Raw genomic sequence first — 10,025 nt, 5'->3', positions numbered from 1 at the left:
CTGGAGTCAGTCTCTCTCATTAAGGCTACATGGCCACATGTGTCTCTTAGTTCTTGCAAGCTAAGCTGGAGTCAGTCTCTCTCATTAAGGCCACATGGCCACACTGTCTCTTAGTTCTTGCAAGCTTAGCTGGAATCAGTCTCTCTCATTAAGGCCACATGGCCACACTGTGTCGCTTAGTTCTTGCAAGCTAAGCTGGAGTGAGTCTCTCTCATTAAGGCCACATGGCCACACAGTGTCTCTTAGTTCTTGCAAGGTAAGCTGGAGTCAGTCTCTCTCATTAAGGTCACATGGGCACACTGTGTCTCTTAATTCTTGCAAGCTAAGCTGGAGTCAATCTCTCTCATTAAGGCCACATGGCCACACTGTCTCTTAGTTCTTGCAAGCTAAGCTGGAGGCAGTCTCTCTCATTAAGGCCACATGGCCACACTGTGTCTCTTAGTTCTTGCAAGCTAAGCTGGAGTGAGTCTCTCTCATTAAGGCCACATGGCCACACTGTCTCTTAGTTCTTGCAAGCTAAGCTGGAGGCAGTCTCTCTCATTAAGGCCACATGGCCACACAGTGTCTCTTAGTTCTTGCAAGCTAAGCTGGAGTCAGTCTCTCTCATTAAGGCTACATGGCCACACTGTCTCTTAGTTCTTGCAAGCTAAGCTGGAGTGAGTCTCTCATTAAGGCCACATGGCCACACTGTGTCTCTTAGTTCTTGCAAGCTAAGCTGGAGTGAGTCTCTCTCATTAAGGCCACATGGCCACACAGTGTCTCTTAGTTCTTGCAAGCTAAGTTGGAGTCAGTCTCTCTCATTAAGGCCACATGGCCACACTGAGTCTCTTAGTTCTTGCAAGCTAAGCTGGAGTGAGTCTCTCTCATTAAGGCCACATGGCCACACAGTGTCTCTTAGTTCTTGCAAGCTAAGCTGGAGTGAGTCTCTCTCATTAAGGCCACATGGCCACACTGTGTCTCTTAGTTCTTGCAAGCTAAGCTTGAGTCAGTCTCTCTCATTAAGGCCACATGGCCACACAGTGTCTCTTAGTTCTTGCAAGCTAAGCTGGAGTGAGTCTCTCTCATTAAGGCCACATGGCCACACAGTGTCTCTTAGTTCTTGCAAGCTAAGCTGGAGTGAGTCTCTCATTAAGGCCACATGGCCACACTGTGTCTCTTAGTTCTTGCAAGCTAAGCTGGAGTGAGTCTCTCTCATTAAGGCCACATGGCCACACAGTGTCTCTTAGTTCTTGCAAGCTAAGTTGGAGTCAGTCTCTCTCATTAAGGCCACATGGCCACACTGAGTCTCTTAGTTCTTGCAAGCTAAGCTGGAGTGAGTCTCTCTCATTAAGACCACATGGCCACACAGTGTCTCTTAGTTCTTGCAAGCTGAGCTGGAGTGAGTCTCTCTCATTAAGGCCACATGGCCACACTGTGTCTCTTAGTTCTTGCAAGCTAAGCTTGAGTCAGTCTCATTAAGGCCACATGGCCACACAGTGTCTCTTTGTTCTTGCAAGCTAAGCTGGAGTCAGTCTCTCTCATTAAGGTCACATGGTCACACTGTGTCTCTTAGTTCTTGCAAGCTAAGCTGGAGTCAGTCTCTCTCATTAAGGCCACATGGCCACACTGTGTCTCTTAGTTCTTGCAAGCTAAGCTTGAGTCAGTCTCATTAAGGCCACATGGCCACACAGTGTCTCTTTGTTCTTGCAAGCTATGCTGGAGTCAGTCTCTCTCATTAAGGCTACATGGCCACACTGTCTCTTAGTTCTTGCAAGCTAAGCTGGAGTGAGTCTCTCTCATTAAGGCCACATGGCCACACTGTGTCTCTTTGTTCTTGCAAGCTAAGCTGGAGTCAGTCTCTCTCATTAAGGCTACATGGCCACACTGTCTCTTAGTTCTTGCAAGCTAAGCTGGAGTGAGTCTCTCATTAAGGCCACATGGCCACACTGTGTCTCTTAGTTCTTGCAAGATAAGCTGGAGTCAGTCTCTCTCATTAAGGTCACATGGTCACACTGTGTCTCTTAGTTCTTGCAAGCTAAGCTGGAGTCAGTCTCTCTCATTAAGGCCACATGGCCACACTGTGTCTCTTAGTTCTTGCAAGCTAAGCTTGAGTCAGTCTCTCTCATTAAGGCCACATGGCCACACAGTGTCTCTTAGTTCTTGCAAGCTAAGCTGGAGTCAGTCTCTCTCATTAAGGTCACATGGTCACACTGTGTCTCTTAGTTCTTGCAAGCTAAGCTGGAGTCAGTCTCTCTCATTAAGGCTACATGGCCACACTGTCTCTTAGTTCTTGCAAGCTAAGCTGGAGTGAGTCTCTCATTAAGGCCACATGGCCACACTGTGTCTCTTAGTTCTTGCAAGCTAAGCTGGAGTGAGTCTCTCTCATTAAGGCCACATGGCCACACAGTGTCTCTTAGTTCTTGCAAGCTAAGTTGGAGTCAGTCTCTCTCATTAAGGCCACATGGCCACACTGAGTCTCTTAGTTCTTGCAAGCTAAGCTGCAGTGAGTCTCTCTCATTAAGGCCACATGGCCACACAGTGTCTCTTAGTTCTTGCAAGCTGAGCTGGAGTGAGTCTCTCTCATTAAGGCCACATGGCCACACTGTGTCTCTTAGTTCTTGCAAGCTAAGCTTGAGTCAGTCTCTCTCATTAAGGCCACATGGCCACACAGTGTCTCTTTGTTCTTGCAAGCTAAGCTGGAGTCAGTCTCTCTCATTAAGGTCACATGGTCACACTGTGTCTCTTAGTTCTTGCAAGCTAAGCTGGAGTCAGTCTCTCTCATTAAGGCCACATAGCCACACTGTGTCTCTTAGTTCTTGCAAGCTAAGCTGGAATCAGTCTCTCTCATTAAGGCCACATGGCCACACTGTGTCTCTTAGTTCTTGCAAGCTAAGCTGGAGTCAGTCTCTCTCATTAAGGCCACATGGCCACACTGTGTCTCTTAGTTCTTGCAAGCTATGCTGGAGTCAGTCTCTCTCATTAAGGCTACATGGCCACACTGTCTCTTAGTTCTTGCAAGCTAATCTGGAGTGAGTCTCTCATTAAGGCCACATGGCCACACTGTGTCTCTTAGTTCTTGCAAGCTAAGCTGGAGTGAGTCTCTCTCATTAAGGCCACATGGCCACACAGTGTCTCTTAGTTCTTGCAAGCTAAGCTGGAGTCAGTCTCTCTCATTAAGGTCACATGGTCACACTGTGTCTCTTAGTTCTTGCAAGCTAAGCTGGAGTCAGTCTCTCTCATTAAGGCCACATGGCCACACTGTGTCTCTTAGTTCTTGCAAGCTAAGCTGGAATCAGTCTCTCTCATTAAGGCCACATGGCCACACTGTGTCTCTTAGTTCTTGCAAGCTAAGCTGGAGTCAGTCTCTCTCATTAAGGCCACATGGCCACACTGTGTCTCTTAGTTCTTGCAAGCTAAGCTGGAGTGAGTCTCTCATTAAGGCCACATGGCCACACTGTGTCTCTTAGTTCTTGCAAGCTAAGCTGGAGTGAGTCTCTCTCATTAAGGCCACATGGCCACACAGTGTCTCTTAGTTCTTGCAAGCTAAGTTGGAGTCAGTCTCTCTCATTAAGGCCACATGGCCACACTGTGTCTCTTAGTTCTTGCAAGCTAAGTTGGAGTCAGTCTCTCTCATTAAGGCCACATGGCCACACTGTGTCTCTTAGTTCTTGCAAGCTAAGCTGGAATCAGTCTCTCTCATTAAGGCCACATGGCCACACTGTGTCTCTTAGTTCTTGCAAGCTTAGCTGGAGTCAGTCTCTCTCATTAAGGCTACATGGCCACACTGTCTCTTAGTTCTTGCAAGCTAAGCTGGAGTGAGTCTCTCATTAAGGCCACATGGCCACACTGTGTCTCTTAGTTCTTGCAAGCTAAGCTGGAGTGAGTCTCTCTCATTAAGGCCACATGGCCACACAGTGTCTCTTAGTTCTTGCAAGCTAAGTTGGAGTCAGTCTCTCTCATTAAGGCCACATGGCCACACTGAGTCTCTTAGTTCTTGCAAGCTAAGCTGGAGTGAGTCTTTCTCATTAAGGCCACATGGCCACACAGTGTCTCTTAGTTCTTGCAAGCTAAGCTGGAGTGAGTCTCTCTCATTAAGGCCACATGGCCACACTGCGTCTCTTAGTTCTTGCAAGCTAAGCTTGAGTCAGTCTCTCTCATTACGGCCACATGGCCACACAGTGTCTCTTAGTTCTTGCAAGCTAAACTTGAGTCAGTCTCTCTCATTAAGGTCACATGGTCACACTGTGTCTCTTAGTTCTTGCAAGCTAAGCTGGAGTCAGTCTCTCTCATTAAGGCCACATGGCCACACAGTGTCTCTTAGTTCTTGCAAGCTAAGCTGGAGTCAGTCTCTCTCATTAAGGTCACATGGTCACACTGTGTCTCTTAGTTCTTGCAAGCTAACCTGGAGTCAGTCTCTCTCATTAAGGCTACATGGCCACACTGTCTCTTAGTTCTTGCAAGCTAAGCTGGAGTGAGTCTCTCATTAAGGCCACATGGCCACACTGTGTCTCTTAGTTCTTGCAAGCTAAGCTGGAGTGAGTCTCTCTCATTAAGGCCACATGGCCACACAGTGTCTCTTAGTTCTTGCAAGCTAAGCTGGAGTGAGTCTCTCTCATTAAGGCCACATGGCCACACAGTGTCTCTTAGTTCTTGCAAGCTAAGCTGGAGTGAGTCTCTCTCATTAAGGCCACATGGCCACACTGTGTCTCTTAGTTCTTGCAAGCTAAGCTTGAGTCAGTCTCTCTCATTAAGGCCACATGGCCACACAGTGTCTCTTAGTTCTTGCAAGCTAAGCTGAAGTCAGTCTCTCTCATTAAGGTCACATGGTCACACTGTGTCTCTTAGTTCTTGCAAGCTAAGCTGGAGTCAGTCTCTCTCATTAAGGCCACATGGCCACACTGTGTCTCTTAGTTCTTGCAAGCTAAGCTGGAATCAGTCTCTCTCATTAAGGCCACATGGCCACACTGTGTCTCTTAGTTCTTGCAAGCTAAGCTGGAGTCAGTCTCTCTCATTAAGGCCACATGGCCACACTGTGTCTCTTAGTTCTTGCAAGCTAAGCTGGAGTCAGTCTCTCTCATTAAGGCTACATGGCCACACTGTCTCTTAGTTCTTGCAAGCTAAGCTGGAGTCAGTCTCTCTCATTAAGGCCACATGGCCACACTGTCTCTTAGTTCTTGCAAGCTTAGCTGGAATCAGTCTCTCTCATTAAGGCCACATGGCCACACTGTGTCGCTTAGTTCTTGCAAGCTAAGCTGGAGTGAATCTCTCTCATTAAGGCCACATGGCCACACAGTGTCTCTTAGTTCTTGCAAGGTAAGCTGGAGTCAGTCTCTCTCATTAAGGTCACATGGGCACACTGTGTCTCTTAATTCTTGCAAGCTAAGCTGGAGTCAATCTCTCTCATTAAGGCCACATGGCCACACTGTCTCTTAGTTCTTGCAAGCTAAGCTGGAGGCAGTCTCTCTCATTAAGGCCACATGGCCACACTGTGTCTCTTAGTTCTTGCAAGCTAAGCTGGAGTGAGTCTCTCTCATTAAGGCCACATGGCCACACTGTCTCTTAGTTCTTGCAAGCTAAGCTGGAGGCAGTCTCTCTCATTAAGGCCACATGGCCACACAGTGTCTCTTAGTTCTTGCAAGCTAAGCTGGAGTCAGTCTCTCTCATTAAGGCTACATGGCCACACTGTCTCTTAGTTCTTGCAAGCTAAGCTGGAGTGAGTCTCTCATTAAGGCCACATGGCCACACTGTGTCTCTTAGTTCTTGCAAGCTAAGCTGGAGTGAGTCTCTCTCATTAAGGCCACATGGCCACACAGTGTCTCTTAGTTCTTGCAAGCTAAGTTGGAGTCAGTCTCTCTCATTAAGGCCACATGGCCACACTGAGTCTCTTAGTTCTTGCAAGCTAAGCTGGAGTGAGTCTCTCTCATTAAGGCCACATGGCCACACAGTGTCTCTTAGTTCTTGCAAGCTAAGCTGGAGTGAGTCTCTCTCATTAAGGCCACATGGCCACACTGTGTCTCTTAGTTCTTGCAAGCTAAGCTTGAGTCAGTCTCTCTCATTAAGGCCACATGGCCACACAGTGTCTCTTAGTTCTTGCAAGCTAAGCTGGAGTGAGTCTCTCTCATTAAGGCCACATGGCCACACAGTGTCTCTTAGTTCTTGCAAGCTAAGCTGGAGTGAGTCTCTCATTAAAGCCACATGGCCACACTGTGTCTCTTAGTTCTTGCAAGCTAAGCTGGAGTGAGTCTCTCTCATTAAGGCCACATGGCCACACAGTGTCTCTTAGTTCTTGCAAGCTAAGTTGGAGTCAGTCTCTCTCATTAAGGCCACATGGCCACACTGAGTCTCTTAGTTCTTGCAAGCTAAGCTGGAGTGAGTCTCTCTCATTAAGACCACATGGCCACACAGTGTCTCTTAGTTCTTGCAAGCTGAGCTGGAGTGAGTCTCTCTCATTAAGGCCACATGGCCACACTGTGTCTCTTAGTTCTTGCAAGCTAAGCTGGAGTCAGTCTCTCTCATTAAGGCTACATGGCCACACTGTCTCTTAGTTCTTGCAAGCTAAGCTGGAGTCAGTCTCTCTCATTAAGGCCACATGGCCACACTGTCTCTTAGTTCTTGCAAGCTTAGCTGGAATCAGTCTCTCTCATTAAGGCCACATGGCCACACTGTGTCGCTTAGTTCTTGCAAGCTAAGCTGGAGTGAGTCTCTCTCATTAAGGCCACATGGCCACACAGTGTCTCTTAGTTCTTGCAAGGTAAGCTGGAGTCAGTCTCTCTCATTAAGGTCACATGGGCACACTGTGTCTTAGTTCTTGCAAGCTAAGCTGGAGGCAGTCTCTCTCATTAAGGCCACATGGCCACACAGTGTCTCTTAGTTCTTGCAAGCTAAGCTGGAGTGAGTCTCTCTCATTAAGGCCACATGGCCACACAGTGTCTCTTAGTTCTTGCAAGCTAAGTTGGAGTCAGTCTCTCTCATTAAGGCCACATGGCCACACTGAGTCTCTTAGTTCTTGCAAGCTAAGCTGGAGTGAGTCTCTCTCATTAAGACCACATGGCCACACAGTGTCTCTTAGTTCTTGCAAGCTGAGCTGGAGTGAGTCTCTCTCATTAAGGCCACATGGCCACACTGTGTCTCTTAGTTCTTGCAAGCTAAGCTGGAGTCAGTCTCTCTCATTAAGGCTACATGGCCACACTGTCTCTTAGTTCTTGCAAGCTAAGCTGGAGTCAGTCTCTCTCATTAAGGCCACATGGCCAAACTGTCTCTTAGTTCTTGCAAGCTTAGCTGGAATCAGTCTCTCTCATTAAGGCCACATGGCCACACTGTGTCGCTTAGTTCTTGCAAGCTAAGCTGGAGTGAGTCTCTCTCATTAAGGCCACATGGCCACACAGTGTCTCTTAGTTCTTGCAAGGTAAGCTGGAGTCAGTCTCTCTCATTAAGGTCACATGGGCACACTGTGTCTCTTAATTCTTGCAAGCTAAGCTGGAGTCAATCTCTCTCATTAAGGCCACATGGCCACACTGTCTCTTAGTTCTTGCAAGCTAAGCTGGAGGCAGTCTCTCTCATTAAGGCCACATGGCCACACTGTGTCTCTTAGTTCTTGCAAGCTAAGCTGGAGTGAGTCTCTCTCATTAAGGCCACATGGCCACACTGTCTCTTAGTTCTTGCAAGCTAAGCTGGAGGCAGTCTCTCTCATTAAGGCCACATGGCCACACAGTGTCTCTTAGTTCTTGCAAGCTAAGCTGGAGTCAGTCTCTCTCATTAAGGCTACATGGCCACACTGTCTCTTAGTTCTTGCAAGCTAAGCTGGAGGCAGTCTCTCTCATTAAGGCCACATGGCCACACTGTGTCTCTTAGTTCTTGCAAGCTAAGCTGGAGTGAGTCTCTCTCATTAAGGCCACATGGCCACACTGTCTCTTAGTTCTTGCAAGCTAAGCTGGAGGCAGTCTCTCTCATTAAGGCCACATGGCCACACAGTGTCTCTTAGTTCTTGCAAGCTAAGCTGGAGTCAGTCTCTCTCATTAAGGCTACATGGCCACACTGTCTCTTAGTTCTTGCAAGCTAAGCTGGAGTGAGTCTCTCATTAAGGCCACATGGCCACACTGTGTCTCTTAGTTCTTGCAAGCTAAGCTGGAGTGAGTCTCTCTCATTAAGGCCACATGGCCACACAGTGTCTCTTAGTTCTTGCAAGCTAAGTTGGAGTCAGTCTCTCTCATTAAGGCCACATGGCCACACTGAGTCTCTTAGTTCTTGCAAGCTAAGCTGGAGTGAGTCTCTCTCATTAAGGCCACATGGCCACACAGTGTCTCTTAGTTCTTGCAAGCTAAGCTGGAGTGAGTCTCTCTCATTAAGGCCACATGGCCACACAGTGTCTCTTAGTTCTTGCAAGCTAAGTTGGAGTCAGTCTCTCTCATTAAGGCCACATGGCCACACTGAGTCTCTTAGTTCTTGCAAGCTAAGCTGGAGTGAGTCTCTCTCATTAAGACCACATGGCCACACAGTGTCTCTTAGTTCTTGCAAGCTGAGCTGGAGTGAGTCTCTCTCATTAAGGCCACATGGCCACACTGTGTCTCTTAGTTCTTGCAAGCTAAGCTGGAGTCAGTCTCTCTCATTAAGGCTACATGGCCACACTGTCTCTTAGTTCTTGCAAGCTAAGCTGGAGTCAGTCTCTCTCATTAAGGCCACATGGCCACACTGTCTCTTAGTTCTTGCAAGCTTAGCTGGAATCAGTCTCTCTCATTAAGGCCACATGGCCACACTGTGTCGCTTAGTTCTTGCAAGCTAAGCTGGAGTGAGTCTCTCTCATTAAGGCCACATGGCCACACAGTGTCTCTTAGTTCTTGCAAGGTAAGCTGGAGTCAGTCTCTCTCATTAAGGTCACATGGGCACACTGTGTCTCTTAATTCTTGCAAGCTAAGCTGGAGTCAATCTCTCTCATTAAGGCCACATGGCCACACTGTCTCTTAGTTCTTGCAAGCTAAGCTGGAGGCAGTCTCTCTCATTAAGGCCACATGGCCACACTGTGTCTCTTAGTTCTTGCAAGCTAAGCTGGAGTGAGTCTCTCTCATTAAGGCCACATGGCCACACTGTCTCTTAGTTCTTGCAAGCTAAGCTGGAGGCAGTCTCTCTCATTAAGGCCACATGGCCACACAGTGTCTCTTAGTTCTTGCAAGCTAAGCTGGAGTCAGTCTCTCTCATTAAGGCTACATGGCCACACTGTCTCTTAGTTCTTGCAAGCTAAGCTGGAGGCAGTCTCTCTCATTAAGGCCACATGGCCACACTGTGTCTCTTAGTTCTTGCAAGCTAAGCTGGAGTGAGTCTCTCTCATTAAGGCCACATGGCCACACTGTCTCTTAGTTCTTGCAAGCTAAGCTGGAGGCAGTCTCTCTCATTAAGGCCACATGGCCACACAGTGTCTCTTAGTTCTTGCAAGCTAAGCTGGAGTCAGTCTCTCTCATTAAGGCTACATGGCCACACTGTCTCTTAGTTCTTGCAAGCTAAGCTGGAGTGAGTCTCTCATTAAGGCCACATGGCCACACTGTGTCTCTTAGTTCTTGCAAGCTAAGCTGGAGTGAGTCTCTCTCATTAAGGCCACATGGCCACACAGTGTCTCTTAGTTCTTGCAAGCTAAGTTGGAGTCAGTCTCTCTCATTAAGGCCACATGGCCACACTGAGTCTCTTAGTTCTTGCAAGCTAAGCTGGAGTGAGTCTCTCTCATTAAGGCCACATGGCCACACAGTGTCTCTTAGTTCTTGCAAGCTAAGCTGGAGTGAGTCTCTCTCATTAAGGCCACATGGCCACACTGTGTCTCTTAGTTCTTGCAAGCTAAGCTTGAGTCAGTCTCTCTCATTAAGGCCACATGGCCACACTGTGTCTCTTAGTTCTTGCAAGCTAAGTTGGAGTCAGTCTCTCTCATTAAGGCCACATGGCCACACTGAGTCTCTTAGTTCTTGCAAGCTAAGCTGGAGTGAGTCTTTCTCATTAAGGCCACATGGCCACACAGTGTCTCTTAGTTCTTGCAAGCTAAGCTGGAGTGAGTCTCTCTCATTAAG

Source organism: Petromyzon marinus, chromosome 37 (genome assembly GCF_048934315.1).
Source record: "Petromyzon marinus isolate PM22_M1 ecotype Great Lakes invasive population chromosome 37, UKy_Petmar_22M1.pri1.0, whole genome shotgun sequence".
In the NCBI taxonomy this organism is placed as follows: Eukaryota; Metazoa; Chordata; class Hyperoartia; order Petromyzontiformes; family Petromyzontidae; genus Petromyzon; species Petromyzon marinus.
The sequence above is the reverse complement of the archived record's forward strand: the minus strand, read 5'-3'. Positions refer to the sequence as shown.